The sequence below is a fragment of the Prionailurus viverrinus genome, chromosome B2 (genome assembly GCF_022837055.1).
Source record: "Prionailurus viverrinus isolate Anna chromosome B2, UM_Priviv_1.0, whole genome shotgun sequence".
Lineage (NCBI taxonomy): Eukaryota > Metazoa > Chordata > Mammalia > Carnivora > Felidae > Prionailurus > Prionailurus viverrinus.
The window spans coordinates 120,821,070-120,837,701 of record NC_062565.1 but is presented as its reverse complement, the minus strand read 5'-3'; the positions used below and the strand labels follow the sequence as shown (position 1 = coordinate 120,837,701).

At 41.9% G+C, this 16,632-nt stretch overlaps 1 protein-coding gene across 10 annotated transcripts in view; it reads right to left on the bottom strand.

Annotated features, from left to right (window-relative positions):
* The window catches only part of EYA4 (EYA transcriptional coactivator and phosphatase 4), a 279,767-nt gene extending 266,666 nt beyond the window's left edge, over positions 1 to 13,101 (bottom strand). For 2 of the 10 annotated variants that reach the window (XM_047859475.1, XM_047859476.1), the window contains exons 1-2: positions 12,825 to 13,101; positions 12,493 to 12,621 (exon numbers count right to left, since the gene is read on the bottom strand). The gene's annotated coding sequence lies outside the window, so the exon portion shown is untranslated. The remainder of the gene's footprint in view (positions 1 to 12,492; positions 12,622 to 12,824) is intronic. The other 8 variants (XM_047859474.1, XM_047859481.1, XM_047859485.1 and 5 more) reach the window with 8 other exon arrangements.
* Positions 13,102 to 16,632: the final 3,531 nt, after the last annotated feature.

The following is a 16,632-nucleotide window of genomic DNA, read 5'->3' as shown; positions in this document are numbered from 1 at the left end:
TAGAAAATAACAGTACCTTAGTATAAATGAAATATCAAATAAGTTATCATAAAAAACAACCACCACCAATAAATGTGTTTCTTTGACCATGAGAAAAAGAAAATCAGTTTCTAAACGGTAAACAGGATTTTCTTTGTAGCCGTCTGGCTTTGGCTGTATGTCCTGTGAAGACATGCATGGAATAGTGCAGTTAGTGAATTTCCATGAATATGCCCAGGTCCTGGCACTACAGTGGGGGAAAGATATGATCTCTATCCTCAGTGAGTTCAGGATCTCTCTAGAAGAACGATTCACATATAATCAGCCGCAGCACAATGTGTTTCGATATTAACAGCCCCAAAAAGGTGCTATGGTATTACAGAGATAAAAGAATGAATTCTGCCTGAGCCTTAGGGATGGCTTCCCAGAGGAGGTGACATGTGAGCTAAGCCTTGAAAAGTTAGCAGATTTTTTTGTACAGGTAGGCAGCAAAAAAGTAAGATGTGAGAAGGTTGAGATAGCTGGGGCAGTGGAAGACAATGGGGGGAGAGAATACCCCGGGGAGACAAAAAGGAAGTGCCTAATTGTATTTAGTAACACAAAGCATTCATAAAAATATGTAAGTCTTACATTAGGACCCATTATACAAAGAATCAACCTGAGAAAGTAGATATGTGACCTGAAATTCTTGGAGGGGGGGTGGTTCCCTAATTTATGAGCCCAGGAAGTGTTCCTTCGAAAAAACCAAACCTCTGGTTTGTTGGCTGTTCTCCAATGAACAGGCTTCTTATTCAACATCAGGTATAAAGCACCTGGATGGAGTTGAGTGTTGCTACGCCTTCTTTGGACTTCTTGTCAAGACAGGGAGCAGAACTCTCCTCCACCATCTGAAAACTGAAAACTCGGGGCGCCTGGGTGGCTCAGTCGGTTAAGCGGCCGACTTCGGCTCAGGTCATGATCTCGCGGTCTGTGAGTTCGAGCCCCACGTCGGGCTCTGTGCTGACAGCTCAGAGCCTGGGGCCCGTTTCAGATTCTGTGTCTCCCTCTCTCTGACCCTCCCCCGTTCATGCTCTGTCTCTCTGTGTCTCAAAAATAAATGTTAAAAAAAAAAAAAGAAAACTGAAAACTCATGATTTAAGCCCCTAACTGACAACCCCCCAACTCCCCTGGAATGACCCCCATCTGTCTTTGGGTGGCCCAGAATCCAATTCATCTTTCTGCTAACAAGTGGCTGAGCAAGGTCCTTCTCCTCTTAGAAAACAGAAAGACATTTTGGTCACATTCAGTATGCTATATGCATAGCCACTTTCCCCTCTTAAAAGTACATTTCAAAACTTAAAGCATAAATCAAGGAGAGGTATGAGACAGACAGACAGAGTACGTTTTCAGGTTCTTCCGCCCTGCCTGCTTGAGCCTCAATTAGTAAATGACGTGAAATCCCTAGGTCAGTTTGACTGCTTTCAGGTAACATGATCACCTGCCTAATATAATTAAAGTAAAACCACTAAATTAGATAATACATATGTGTAGAATTTCAAGTATCTTTGCAATTACTAATGAGATCAGAAGAATTATCTACTGTTTAGACCTCATAGGAGTATGAGTCGAATTATATTTCTATAACTATTTCATACTTCAAAATACGTTTCACATTCAATCCAAAACTCATGTAGGTCGTTTTCCTCTCTCACTTTACATTAGCATTATGTTCCTTTTTGTTCGTTTAAGTGATCTTCAAACATCTTTCATATAGGCTAAACTAGGCAGAGGACAGAGGTGGTACTCAGACCACAGTCACATTTACTTACATTCAACTACACAGGAGGTCACAGATAAAATGTTTGTCAAAATTAAACCTATAGAATTAGAACTAAGTTTGGATTTGGTGATTCATCACAGGAGTGCTTAATGCAATATTTTCATTTTCACTTTCTTCGGACTGGACTAATGTTATTGAATTCAAGATCCTGAAATTGTGGTACAAACTGAAAGCTAAGACATATTTCATTTGAAAATTTCTCATCGGAAATGAACAAATAATTGTATTAAGTATTTTAATCTTAGGCAGTTTTGATTATAGGAAACTTTATTTTTTCTGGCACTACAGTAAATACAAGTTTCTTGTGACTGAGTTATTCATCTGTGGGAAAAACATAGGTAATTGTCATTATTAAAAGTGAATCAACAGTATCTACTAATAAGCAACAGTAAAAAAAATAGATGTAAAGGTGAGTCAGAGAAATATCTACTTCCTATATACTTCCCTGGGTATTCTGCTCTCCCTACTCATATATTATTCCCAGAAAAAAAAAATATGCTAAAAGTAGTCAATCCGTATAAAGCCTGAGGCACCTGCTGGCTTAGCTGGTTGAGCATCCGACTTTTGATTTTGGCTCAGGTCGTGACCTCAAGGTCGTGGGATCGAGCCCTGTGTCAGCACAGAGCTGTCAGCGCAGAGCCCGACGTGGGGCTCGAACCCACGGACCGTGAGATCATGAACTGAGCCGAAGTCGGACGCTTAACCTATTGAGCGACTCAGGCGCCTCAATAGATAAATATTTTTAAAAGTCTGTGTAAAGCCTATCTGTAAATCCCATCTGCGTACAGCTTATCCATCAACACAACCAATAAGAGTTGTTTGATTTTGTATTTAAAGTTAGGCGGAAGGTACGAAGAGTCTTGACACTTGACCGAAAATAGAACGATCCGCTCACGCAGGTGCCTGGGAGTCTCTTGACCAAATCAAGTGATCTTAAGATCTACTTTGGTCATGGGTTCTCAAATGGGGACAATCGGCTTCCGGAGGATGCCTGGCAATGTCTGGGGAGATGCTGCCATTACTCCAGGGAAGGTGCTGCTGGCATCTAGTGGGTAGAGACTAGGAATGCTACTCCACGCCCTATAATGCATCAGCCAGCCATATACACACGCCAACAATCATCAACCCCAAATGCCAATAAGAGCTTGAGAACACCTGAGACTAATGTCACACTATGTGTCAACTGCTGAGAAACACTGGGCTGCATATGCTAAGGGATTCAAGTGCAACATCCATAGGAGTACATTTTTCTTATGACAGATGCATCTGGAAGTTCCAGGTAAGCAATAAAAACAGAACCTCAACTAACAATTATTTTAACTTCCCTTCCTCCCTCAGCGCCACTCAGCTATACGCTCATTACATCTGAATCTAAGGACTGAGTGACAAATTCTGAAACAGAGTGTTTATAACCCCCTATTGTCTCTGCAGAGATAAGAGTCACAGCAGTACTGGGGGCGCCTGGGTGGCTCAGTCGGTTAAGCATCTGACTCTTGATTTCGGCTCAGGTCATTCATGATCTCACGTTTTGTGGGTTCAAGCCCCACACTGACAGTGCAGAGCCTGCTTGGGATTCTGCCTCTCCCTCTCTCTCTTTCTGCTCCCCCACTCAAAAGTAAATAAATAAACAAGCAAACATTAAAAAAGATTAATTGTTTAGGGAAGTTGGAGAGCCCCATAAATCAAAGCCTTAAAAAAAATCTAGAATACTGCATGTGGAAGCACTGGTGAAAAGAAATTCTGGGCAACATAAATGGCCAAAGCCCAGTTTAGGGTCCCTCTAATGTCTTCTCTCAGGGCTCCAAATACAGCCTCAGCTTTGCCAAGATCACCCAAGAATGCCAAATTAGCATTTGGACCACTGGAGACTCAAATTATAGTCCCCAGTCTATGACCCCCAAAATGACTTCCAGCTCTAAAACTCTGTGAACATTTTGGGTGACCTGATGAAGAGTAACAATCATAATCATAGCAGCTAATACTCTTATCAGACACCATTCTAAATACTTCACATACACTTACTCACTGAATTGTCATCAGAACCCTGTCACAGAGTATGTTCTATTCCACAGGAGAAAACTGAAGCAAAACCAGTTTAAGTCACATGCTTATCATTCCAGAGTCTTTAGTGTCAAAGCTGGGGTTTGAACCCAAGCAGCCTGCCTCCATATTCTTTGTACGTAATCATTATGCTATAAGAAGAATCAGCTCCCTCGGATTTCAAGTGCAATGAAATACTCGTATCTTCAAAGACCTTTAGGATCCTTGGCTGACCCACTGGACCACTGACTTCTCAAGAGTCATGAGGGAAATAAATACATTTCTACACTCATACACACATACCTATAAGCTGGGCCTAGATTCAGAGTCGTAATTCTACTGGGCTAATACAAAAAATCCCTCAGGTTGTTCTTAAGGCTGTCCTGCATCTCATGGTCACAGCTACCCCGCTCATGGGGCCCCCCAATCTCATGACAGAGGATGTCCGGTCTCACCATCACTGCTCTCATCCCCATTTTCCTTACGCATTTCACTCCACAGAAATTCACTCCACAGTGACCCCTGCTCACTGGAAATACGGAGATGAAAAATGCCAGTAAGTGCATCAGTAAACACACAGGTCTAGAGCAGGATCTGAATTCATGAACTCTATTACATGTCAATGTGGCAGGTGCTGGGTTGAAGGTAGAAGCTGGGTGCTTTGGCAGCAAAAAGGAAAGAAACATCCAACTCAGCCTCTGGAGGACAGATGAACTTACCAGAAGAGGTAACATTTGATGTCTGCAGGCTTGGAAAAGAAGTAAAAAAAGCAAGTTTCAGGGGCAGAAGAGCTGTCTTCCGGGTAGAAAGAATCACATGCACAAAGCAATGAAGTGGCAATGACGCGGGGTATTTCTTTGAGAACTGCAGTTCTCTCTACTGCTAGAGATTCCTGTGACCAGCTGGTGATGGAGGAGAAAGGCAACCTGAGCAATAAGGTTCTCGGCACAAAAGGCCTTGTACTCCCTGCTAAGAATTTTGCAATTGTCCTAGAGGCAACAGAGAATTTTTCTGAAGCATGTTGAAGTGCAAGAGGTACCTGCTAAAAATTGTCAACAAATGTGATTGAACATCTTACAGATAGGGAGGAGAGTCTTGGAGACAGGTCCAGCATCATCCACGATGGTCCCCCAGGACCAAACTAAAGACAATATGACTAAGTGTATACAGGACATGTGTCCACCCAAAAAGCTAATATGATCATCTGAGAATTAAACCCGTGATCTCGGTTATCACGGTTAACTCACTTATTACCGTTAACCATTCCTTATGAATGGTATATGCCAAGAAAAAGTAGAACGTACTAAAAGAGACTAAAAGCCCCAACGTCTCCGAAATTAATACACGGTAGGGAAAAACCTATTCATTTCACTCTAATTTTTACATGTCTTGAGCAACACTGAAAATGAAAAAGTGCTTAAAAATCATGTATGGATACTCATAATTTTGTTAGGTACCTTCACCAATGAAGACTTTAAAATCCAAAGTCAATAATTAAGGAGAGAAAACAGACCTAAATTACAATTCTTCTTGGGTCAACTAAGAAAAACAAAGCAGCAACATCATCTGAACACCTAAAGATTCATGTAAACAAATTTAGTAGTATTGCTGTTCTCGACAGAATTTTTGAGGTTTGCATTCCTAAGATACCTACTAGAAGCAAAGTTTGAGATTACAGAAAATCTGCAAAAGGGAATCTGAACATGACTCACCCACTTGTGATTAAATCTGGCTAGAATTACTTGAGTCATACTCATACATGAATATACATTTGCATTAAAATATAAACTTTTAAGTGAAAAGCATTACCTAATTCAGAGACCTGCTGACTTCCCCAAGTTATCATCACTTTCAACACACTAGGCACATCAGGTTAGAAGTATTCAATCTCTTAGTGAGAACATTTAGTTCTTTTCAAATCCTTTAACATGGGGGAGTTCAGAGTCAGAGGTGAACTGTAACGAATAGATCACTCTGTAGGGTACACGCAGAGGTCTGTGAATTGTGTATGTGACCTTTCAGAGAATAAGCTCTCCCAGTATGTGGTACACCCACCTGATTAAGTATAGAATTTCTAATCGAATGCTATTGCTTTTGTGAGTAGAATTAAACTTAATGGCATATGAATGTAAACTTTTATGATTTAATTGTAGCCTTCACTACAAAATGTCCCTTTCATTTTAGGAAGAAAAGAGGAAAGAATCACAGAAACGGCAGCAATAATTTACGTGAAAATCTAAGGGCATGTCAATTTCTGCCACTGCTGATGTTTCTTCAGAAAGTCATTAAAGGAAAAAAGATACTCTAATATAGCAAACATTTGCATGTAAAAATTCAGTGTGCCTCATTCAGACCTGGACCTCCGTGTGGGAAATATACCCGCTACTTTTATTTTCCAAGTGCTAAACTGAAATAAAGTGGCAGATTGGTTAAGAAGAACATTCCAAGTAATGCTAGGATGGGCAGGCATGCCTTTGCCCACATATTACACTGGAGATACTTTGTGGTATTTGAGAGTTGTTTTTTTTTGTTTTTTAGTGGATGACATTTCAACATGTTATGCAGCAGGTACTCTGAATGGGCCCCTTTCTCAGAAGACCTTTTTCCAGAGATTTTCACACACTCAAAGACCCTCAGAGAAACTGGGAGCAGGCAATGGTTGCAGGGCAGTGTTGGTGAGTGATTCACAGGCCACCCATGTTCTGTTTCATTCAGGGCAGTGAATATTCCTCCTGTGGGCAGAGTGTCAGTTTTCACTTTAATAAAAGGGTCTGTGGCTAAATACATACATAAATAAATAAATGAAAACCACTGTGTCAGTGAAACAATAAAGTTATAAAACAGATTATCAACAGCAAAGCAAGTGTTCACCTAGAGAAAACCTTAAAAATATAGTCTGATATGATATCCATGCAAACTGAAAGTGTTTCCAAAATATGAGTGACTCATTACAATTTAAACTTGCCTCTAGAAATTCATCAAGCAGACTTTATTAGTTGGTTGAAGATAAATGTGTAGATTTGAGATTCACAACCAGCATTCAGACTTAAAACAACAGCAACATCATAACAACAACAACAAAACCAATAACATCTAACAAAACCAATAACATCTAACCAATGGATAAGGCTTGAAAAGCAAAGGAAAAGTTGGTACGTAAGTTAAATATTAAAAAGACCTGCTCATAAGTTCCTGACATTTGGGAAGCATTGTAGGGTAATAGTTTCTCCAAATTCAGTCATTTGCCACCAACCTCCATGATTTGGGCTATTTTAGCCGAGCGCTCACTCACTGTTACTTCATCCGTTTCTTTAAATAGGCGCTTTCTAAAATTTAACTTGTTTTACATCAATACTTTTTCTGTCTTTTTCTTCAACAATATGATCTGTTAAATTATAGGTTCAATATGTCACTTTACATATTTTTCTAATACCCTTAAATAAATACATAATTAATAATACAAAAAATAAAATGTCTGTTCGGAAAGCACCAAAAATGAACTCATATATGACTGTTGGGAGCGACTGCCTGATGCAGCCCTTGAGAATCAGACCTCTGAGGTCCGACTGCAGAGTTGGGACCCTGGCTCCACTCCATTGCATGACTGGGTCTTAGTTTCCTCACCTGTCAAATGGGAATAATAAAAGTACCTAATTTATGGTAGAGTTGAAAAGATAAAATTGGTTATTCCACACTTTAAAGCCTCAGTAAATGTCAGCTATGATGCTGTGATGAGAATAACGACAGACATTGACAATGGGAATGATTTACAGGGAAAGGAAAATGACAACTTTACAAAAACGAATCTGACAATTTCTATTTTCAGATGTATTTTAAGATATGAACATGCCTAAGAAAATATACTGTAGGTGTGAAATCTCGAGATGGCTATTCAATACTAGTTTAATGCAACTTTGCGTTGAAAGTATTCCAATGTGATCACAGCAATCAAACTCTGCCTCAAATTTTCACTCTAAAAATATCTACCCGTGGAAAAAAAATATTTAAAAAATCCTAACACGATAATATCAGTCTTTCTCCCATAGCCTAAAGGTGCATTAAAATAAATGTACTTATTGTCCATAAATAAAAGCTTCAAAAATGAGTATGTTGTATTAAAATGTTTCATAGAGAGAAAAAAAATTAGAATTCCTGACGTTTTAATATGGTGTTATTCATCAGCCATGGACTGAAATCTCAGGGTGAGAAAAGGGCCAGGCCAATGTTGAACGGTTTCAAATATCAAACTATACTATTATGTCAGTGACCTAAGATCAATTAGCACCTCTCAATGACAGAAAAGGTTACAGTGAGATCCAGAGGTGCACTCTCTGAAACTATTTTAAACTACCATAAAAATGTGGTTTTGATAACTCAAAATGGTTTCTATTTTTAAATTAATGCATTTCATCTCTTTTTCTGGAAGACAGAAAAGGAGTTAGGGCAGTAAGGGTAGTGGTATTCACTTTCAGTCCTCTCTACTAGCAGAAACATAGCTGGATACATGGTAAGAATCACAAACTTCAAGAGTAAAATGGCGTATCACCAAGGCATATACTAACGTGCAGTGCCAGGAGTAATATTAGGTGACAGTAATGTTTACAAAGTCTTCAAACCTCTTAAAAGCAATCAAAATTGCTTGCACTGCTTTTGAATATGTGTTTCTTGTTTATTTTCTTCCACTCAAGTTCAAAATAAATGATGCCAAGTTTTGCTCCACGTACAATTCAATGAATATTCAGGGCTCCCCGTGTTAAAACACATCTAACTGAATGCAATATTACACACACTGCAATTAAATACACCACTGCATCTCATCCATTTCTAGAACAAATGCCTAAAAGATCATGTCATTTCTTAGTTCACCAGGAAACATTCATGAGAGAAGCAGGTACATTGCAACTGTCTCGTCCATTCCTTCCCGTGTTGATTTCATTCACCTAGTAACCATTGTAATAAAATCCCCCAACTGTATTTCTGAATACAATTAGTTTAAGGCACTTTATAGGAAGACACATTATAAGAGTTTAGACTATGTAAAAATAATACCCATTTAAAAACAACTGTCATGGTTACATTCTCACCGGAAAAAGAAGGTCTTTGATAAAGGTTTGTTCAGTTTTTCAATGAGAAGATTCAAAACATCTTCTACTTTTGATACCACGCTTTTCTGTTTGTTTCTTAAATGAGGGATCTGAAATATTTACAACCAGACAGTACCTAATTTTAGGTTTTAAGTGCTTTAACAGCTCCATGAAATATGATCAGCAGCTGCAATACAGAACTATGGTGAATAAACTCCTTATAAAGGGGGCCTGTTTCTACTGAATGTTCAGTGTTCCTGCATTTACCTAATAGGGGGAAAAAAAGATAATGAAAAAACATAATAAATACCTGCACTCTTATTACTTAACATTTCACTAAGTCTTGAAAAGGATTATCTCCCCTCTTCTTGAATTCTCTATTAAAATGGAAGGTTTCACCGGGTGAAATAAGTTAACCTCATTATTTGAAAGTTAGAATTGGAACTTTCCGACATCCTAACTCTTCATAACAATCGCTATGGATCTTCTACTGTTCTGCTTTTCTAAAGATTCTGGATAATTTCATTTCGGTGCATACATTTTTTTAAATGAAATACCAAGCCACATAAATATATTTTTAGACATGGCATCAGTCATTTAGAACTTGCAACAGAGATTGAAAACATGAAACTGGACACTCTATTTCCCGTGGGTATGTAAAATTTATTTACACCCCAAATCACAACATAAATAAAAAGGAAACTCTTAGAAATGGATAACTTGATTTCTTTTTTTTTTTAATTCAAAGAGGTTTCTTAAAAGAAAAAATGACAAACTACTCATCTGCCAAACTCCCTTCAAGAAAGAAACTTTTATGCAAAGACAAGTTTTTCCACGAGCTTCTACAAATCCTCTAGAATGCAGCATCTATATTTTCTAATAAGAATAACGATTGCTCCTGAACCAATTTCTTCTTGTACAAATCTTATGTTTTATTTCTTTAATTTTTAAAAATTTGAACACAGTATTTAAATATTAGCTATAAACAGTTACTTAAAGCTTTCCATTTTGTAAGAGAAATTAAGTATCTAATAGCCACTGAAATAATTCCTAATAAAAAACATAATCAAGTCAGTCTTCTTACTTGTTATAATTGTGAAACAACCTCTAATTATAAATACATTAAAATGTATAAATACATTAAAATACTATTTTCAGGTAACTGACAAGAAAAACAGGCTTTTCAAAACTACACTGATTTTAGACCTTCACTTGTTCTGAAAGACAAGGTTATGTCCCTACCAATCAGAAAAAAAAAAAAAAAGGAGTTTCCAAATAATCTAATTATGTTACTTTCAAAGCTGTAACTGTCAAAAGTTTTAACTTCCTTTCTTGAACAGTCATTTCTAAAAATTGGTTTAGCTCCGAATGGCTTACAACTTTTAATCGGGTGGAACAAACTATTTTTATGGTTTATAACGACAATAAAAATGGATGCGGTTATATCTGCCTTTGGTATTGTTGCCATAAAAGTCAGATTCTGGCAGTCGAGCTCCACACAAAGCAGTTTGTCTCTTGTTACTACTGCTACTTATTTCTTGGGATAATGTTATTTTAAAACACACACACACAATTGCCTTTTGAGCGCAGTCCCCCAAAACGCACCCACCATACCACGTATCAAGTATTTTGTTTTAGGATTCTTTCCCCGCCCCCTTTCCTGGTTTTTGGTTCTTCATCTACAAGCTGGCCACAAACATTATAACAGAAAAAAGAAAAAAAAAAGGCAAGGTTTCTGTTTAAAACCAAAGTTCTGGAAACGTTATCAAGTGCAATCCCTGTCCTGGGGGTGTCCTGGGGGGGGATTAAAAATGAAAACAAAAACAACCCAACAAACAAACAAAAACCATCCTCAACTCTCAATCCTGCCAGTCACCTAAGTGTAAATGAAACTCCAGAAGCTGCTAAAGGTGAGCCCGCGGTTGTTAAAAGCTCCTAAGACTCCCACCTAAGTCCCGAAGGAGCCCGCACAGAAACTGACAAATGCAGGAGGGTGCAAAAAGTGGCCGCTGAGAAGAGGAACAAAATGCCATATTCGAGAAGATATGTTTCGCGACATCAATTACGTTGATCCCAGGGTGCCAAGCCAAAAGGGGTAAGGGAGAAAGAAAACTGTTAAGTATGAGCTCTTAATGTGAAACCTAACCTGTTGGTTCTCTGAGGTATCAGATTTTGGAAGTGTCTGTAATGACAGCCAGGAAAGCAAATTAATGGCCAACGGCCCACTGGGTTTGAACACGAGACTCCTGTTACCTCCTCACAGATCAAGTACACAACACACAGACACGCACACGGAGATGCTCCACGTGGAACTGCTCTGAAACCAAAACACACGCCCCGTCGCTGTTCTGCACCCCTGGCAGGAAGGGCCCAGGGACCTGCGCCTTCCTCCTCCGGTCTCAGGTTAGGGATTCATGAATGACTGCCTGCTCTGCAGTGCAGGGGAGAGAGGCACGGGAAGCGAGGGGGCAGGGGACTGTCTCCAAACACTACCCCCCCCACACACACACTCACCCCAAGGACGAACCCCGCGAGCCTTCAAGAGAAGGGGCGAGAGGGGTGATGGGGAGGAGAGACACTGCCACCCCAACCGGGGACTGCTCTCCGGCTTCGCCACAGCTCTGCCGTGGCACTCGGTCCGCAAACTTCCTTACAGCTCCAAATTGTTCCCAATAATGCTAGCTTACAAAGAGAGAAACATCTTTAAAGTGCTACTAAACGAAAGTTCTGGCTGCTGGGTGGCGCAAAATAACACCAGCACACACGCGGTCTACTTCCGAATCCCGCTGAACCACACGCTAAAACAGAGAGCCGTTTCCAGGGCCACAACCACCCGGGACCCCAGCAAGCTCTGAAACGAGAGAAAACCTGCTCTCCGCAGCCAGGTCCCTTCGTTTGGAGAAGTTATAATCCCTCCATGGCATCCGCGTCCCGAGCCAATGAACGCGACTCCTCTGACAAGGCGCCTCTAATTTCACGGACCCTGGCAAGCTTCAGGAGACATTGGGTCCACGCCGCATAAAAACTATTAAAGTGGGATGGCCGCGGTTTAAAAGGCCCGTTCGTGCCTCGAGATCGGAGCACAAGCCGTGAACGTACACACGCATCCCGAATCGTGACAATGCCAGGAGCCCGGGCCCTCCACCGGACCGGGTCAGCATCCTTGCGTCAGGCTTATCTAGGGGGATCATCCCAGGAATAAATGGCACAGGAAGGATGTAGGGGAGACCCCGTGGCGCGCGCCTCGGCGAGCCGGGGGCGGGTACAGGTAGGGCGCGGCGCACCCCGTCCCGCCACCGCCCCGCAGCGGCCCCGCAGGCTCGGAGAAGACCCTCGGGGCAAGGGGCGTCCTCCCGGGCGGAAGGCACCACTGCAGCCCCGGCGGCCTGGGCCTCGGGCGTGCTGCACTCCGCCTCCGGACGCCCGCGGGAATCGGCGCCCACGCGCCGCGCGTCCTCCGTCCCCGGCGCTGGGCGTCCCCGGCGGAGCCGCGCGCACTTCGCCGGGGAGAGTCCGCAGGCTCCCGCAAACCGGGACCCGCGGGAGGGGACGGGGAGAAGGGACACTCACCTCCCGCAGCCCGGACCGCCTCGGGATCCGAAGTTCAAGTGTCTGTCCCAGCCGCGGATCCGTGCGTCTGTATTTAGGTATTTACTCTCGTTCTTTCCAGTGTCGGAGTTTCCCCTTCGCGCTGTGCCTCTGGTGAAAACAGGACATCCCCTTCGGCCACCCACCCCCACCCCCCCCCACCCCCGCCAACAAATAGCGTACACTAGTGGGGGAGAAACGGGGCGGGGGGAGAAGCCGGCTCCGAGGGGGAGGAGGAAAGGAGAGGAGCCAAAACTCTGGACTGAGGCAGGGGAGGGGAAAAGTGGAAGAAAAGAAAAAGAGAGCGCGCGCACAGCCACCGCCGTCGCCACTGCCCAGCTTTTCCCAAAGCTCTTTGCCCCTCTGAACGGGAGCGACAACTTCACGTGGACAGGCTCGAAGTTTTGCGCGGAAGCCGGGAGCCGCGGAGCGTGCGCCGCGCGGCGGGCAGCCTTGCACTTGCGCGCGGGGTTGGGGGCGGGGGACGCCGCCGCCGCCGGCGCCCGCGGCCACTGGAGGCCGCCGGGGGCCCCGGGACCGGCGGCGCGCGGGGACCAACTTCTTTTTATTCGATCTCGGTGACTGTCTTTTGTCATCGTTCGCGGTCCCGCGTGGGGACCGCTCGGGACCCTTGGCGTCCCCGGCGGCGCCGCAGTAATCTCCGCGCCCTCCGCGCCGCCCCCACCCCGCCCCCACCGGCTTGGCGTCGGCCGCTGCCACCCGCGACTGAGGGGAGGGACCCGCGGCCGCACTCCCCTCCCCGGACGAGGGAACCGAACCGCTGTCTGCCCCCACCTGCTTCTGCGGGGCAGCCCACGAGTTGCCTCCTACTCCGCAGCTACCCAGTCCCCGGGTGTAGGCCACTTCGGGCCCCCGGCCGGATTCCTTTCCACTTACCCCAAGGGAGAAGACTGAAGGGACTTCTACTTGCAACCACGTAAAAGAAAAACCGACCTACGCCAATCGGAAGGGAGAAAATACCCTTTTCGGCGAACATGTATGCTAGGAAGGAGTAAGCAGTCTGGGGGGTAGGCTTTGCTGGGCAGGGCCTGGGCCCCTTCCAGCGCTGGGCACAGGTATAGGCATCCCTCCCAGACGCCCAAAGGTCAGACAGCGTCAGAGCTTCCCCAGGCACATTGCTGAAGTGACATTTCATGCCTAATCCTTCTGCGCATGCATTATGCACCCACATAGGATTTAATATTCTATGGGAAGGTATGTGTATATCATAACCAGAGGCCTCGGCAAAGTAGACAATAAACAACACATAAATTTTGCATCCATTTAATCACCTCTCCCCGACGCCTACCGTCTATTTTAGGAGCATCTTCCTTAATTGTCACATCATTATAAGTATTTTCATTTATTGAGAATTTACTGTCAGTGACTATACTGGTCCCTTCTGGTAGGTAGGTAAGTTCATTTAATTTTCACAGTTCTAAGGCCGTTATTCCATGGTGGTTATTTAAGCCCCACTAAGAGATAAGGAAACCGAGGCCCAAAGAAACCTAAGTAACTTTCCCAAAGACAGCCCAGTGGACTCTAATCAGAAAGCGAATGATTAGACAAGCAGTTCCCCGCATTGCCTTAGATGTGGTGGGAGAGATTACGAGGTCACTAGTAGAATTTACCCCTATTCAAAGAAAATTTAATGCGTTTTAATGTTTTCTCAACTGAATTATTTTCTGCGAAAAGTTCGGAACAAGATTTTCCCTTTGTTTCCGCTTGGTCTCATGCAACTGACAGCAAGACCGTCAGGTTCAAAAGCAAAAACCCATATCGAATTCTTGTAGTTACAGCTTATTTTTTCATCAGTGGGGCATTACCCACAACTATGAGCCGGCAATGGAAAAAGTGAGGTTGTAAATTTAAACCGATACAGGCACTCATTGCCGCTCTCGCCACTCACTGGGTCTCGATCTTTCCTGCAGATTGATTTAGATTTGCCAGTCACCAGGTTCCCTTCTCTGCTTCCTGAAGTGGAAGGGGTTCTGGTGGTGGATTTGGTGCAAAGAGGATTTGGGGCATGGTCTAAAGCACATCCCGGCCTGTAGAGGACATCAGTTAATATATACTTAAGTCAGAAATATCAATGGGAAGATGCTAATTACCTTTACAGATCTTATCTTCTCCCATTTTACAGGTAAGAAAACTAAGGGGTCAGAACTTGTAGCAGCTTCCTAGTAAATGGCAGAGCTGAAATTCAAACCAGCCTCTGTGTAACCCCAACGACCACTGCCAGCCACTGCGATGCTATTATTATTAACCGAGTAGTCAGAAAAATAGTAAATATTGTAGTGTAGTGTATGTGTTTCATGACTATACCAAATATCATATAAGAGGTAAATGCAGTGCTGAATTGAATACGCTCCTCATAAGACCACAAATTTATGAATTTTATTTTGGTATAAAACATTGTGTTAGTCCGACCTCTAAATAAAGGTGGGGAGATGCACAATTTGGATAAAATAAAATTTCACACAAATGTAATTTTATATTGTTCGTACAAATATAATTTTTAGCATTTTTTTTTTTTACTCCCTCTTAAAATCAAATTTTCGGCAAGACTGGCCTTGCTTTCAATTTACTTTGCTCCCACATGATTTTTTTTTGTACATTTTCATAAGAATGTACTTACCGGAGTTATTTTTAGAAACCTAGAATTATATCAGATACTAGCATTCAGCTTATTACTGTCTTCCAGTCCATCTAGTCTTAAACGTACATGTATTATATGTGTGATATAATATAGTCTTAAACGTACATGTATTTATATTAGTGATATAAAAAGTCGTATTTTAGTCCAAGTTTTAAATAAGAAATTGAGCATGAGAAACAAAGACTTTTAAGGCTGTATAGGTGAAACGTATCGGTTGTTTAAACAAGCATTATTTCCAGCATGTCTATTGAGTGTCACTTTTATAATTATTGCTTGATCACCTGTAATATTATTAACTTAATATTTTTCTTTAAACTATTTGTATTGTAAGTTTCTGTAACAAAGGAAACTTTTTATCATCATTATCATAAATGAGAAATCAATGTAATTTACCATGAATAGAAAATGACCTTGCAAATGAAATAAATTGAGAAACACTATTTTAAAGAAATACGTTCCTCATTGTCCTTCAGGCTCCCCAAAACATATTTCAGGCCTTTCCTTTCCATTATGGTAAAGAAATGTTGAGTCTAAGATGCTTTTAGGTATTACTTTTAAAATTCTGTTTTTATTCAATTATTGATTTCCTTGCCTAAAATATACTTGAAGTATATGAAGTTGAGGTGTCTTTTTGAAATTAATTTATTTTTTATTGTTTTTCTTAGTATCTTACTTGTGGTAAAATTCAAACAGTTCATAAGCACACAATTAAAAAGCCAATTTACTCTCTGGAGAGGCTATCACAGTTGCTCATTACTCTCCCCTGCCCTCTGACTGGGCTACACTCACACTTCATTTTAGGCCTTAACCTCTGAGAAAGAAACGTTCCAACTGTTAACCTCGTGACATGGCAGCATCTATTGGCCCAGTCTGGTACTGCAGCAAAGTTCTACAAGGCAATGAAGGGGAGAGGAGACAGCAAAACAGTAAGAAAGGGCCAAAGAGCCTGAAAAGACAGGTGGGGAAATTCCAAAATCTTCTGGAAATTTTGGAAGTGATTCAGAGATATAGACCCTACATAATATGAATCAGGCCATCAGAATATCCATAAATATCCGACTTAATCTGACAAAGGACATTTGTTTGGGAGCGAAAAATATTGTGACTTTATAGTGAAAATTGGTGGCATGTAAGTTTCTCTTACTAGCAATTCCTTTAACCAATACCCTCTCCCACGCCCCCCACCCCCACCCCTGCACGCAGGGCGGGATGCTTCTACAGTTATCTACTACTATTTGTTTATTTGTCAAGGGTGCATAGTACTGTTTTGGCATTGGGTTTTATAGAAGACAAATTAAACAAACAAAGCCCTCTAGGAGCTCATAATCCAAAACATCATTTTTACTTTTATTTAATTTAAAAGCAACCTTAAGGGAAAAAACCATTCTATCACTTTAGTAAGAACAAACATTAGGCTAAGAAAAGTTAATAAGACACTGCATTCACCAAAAAAAAAAAAAAAA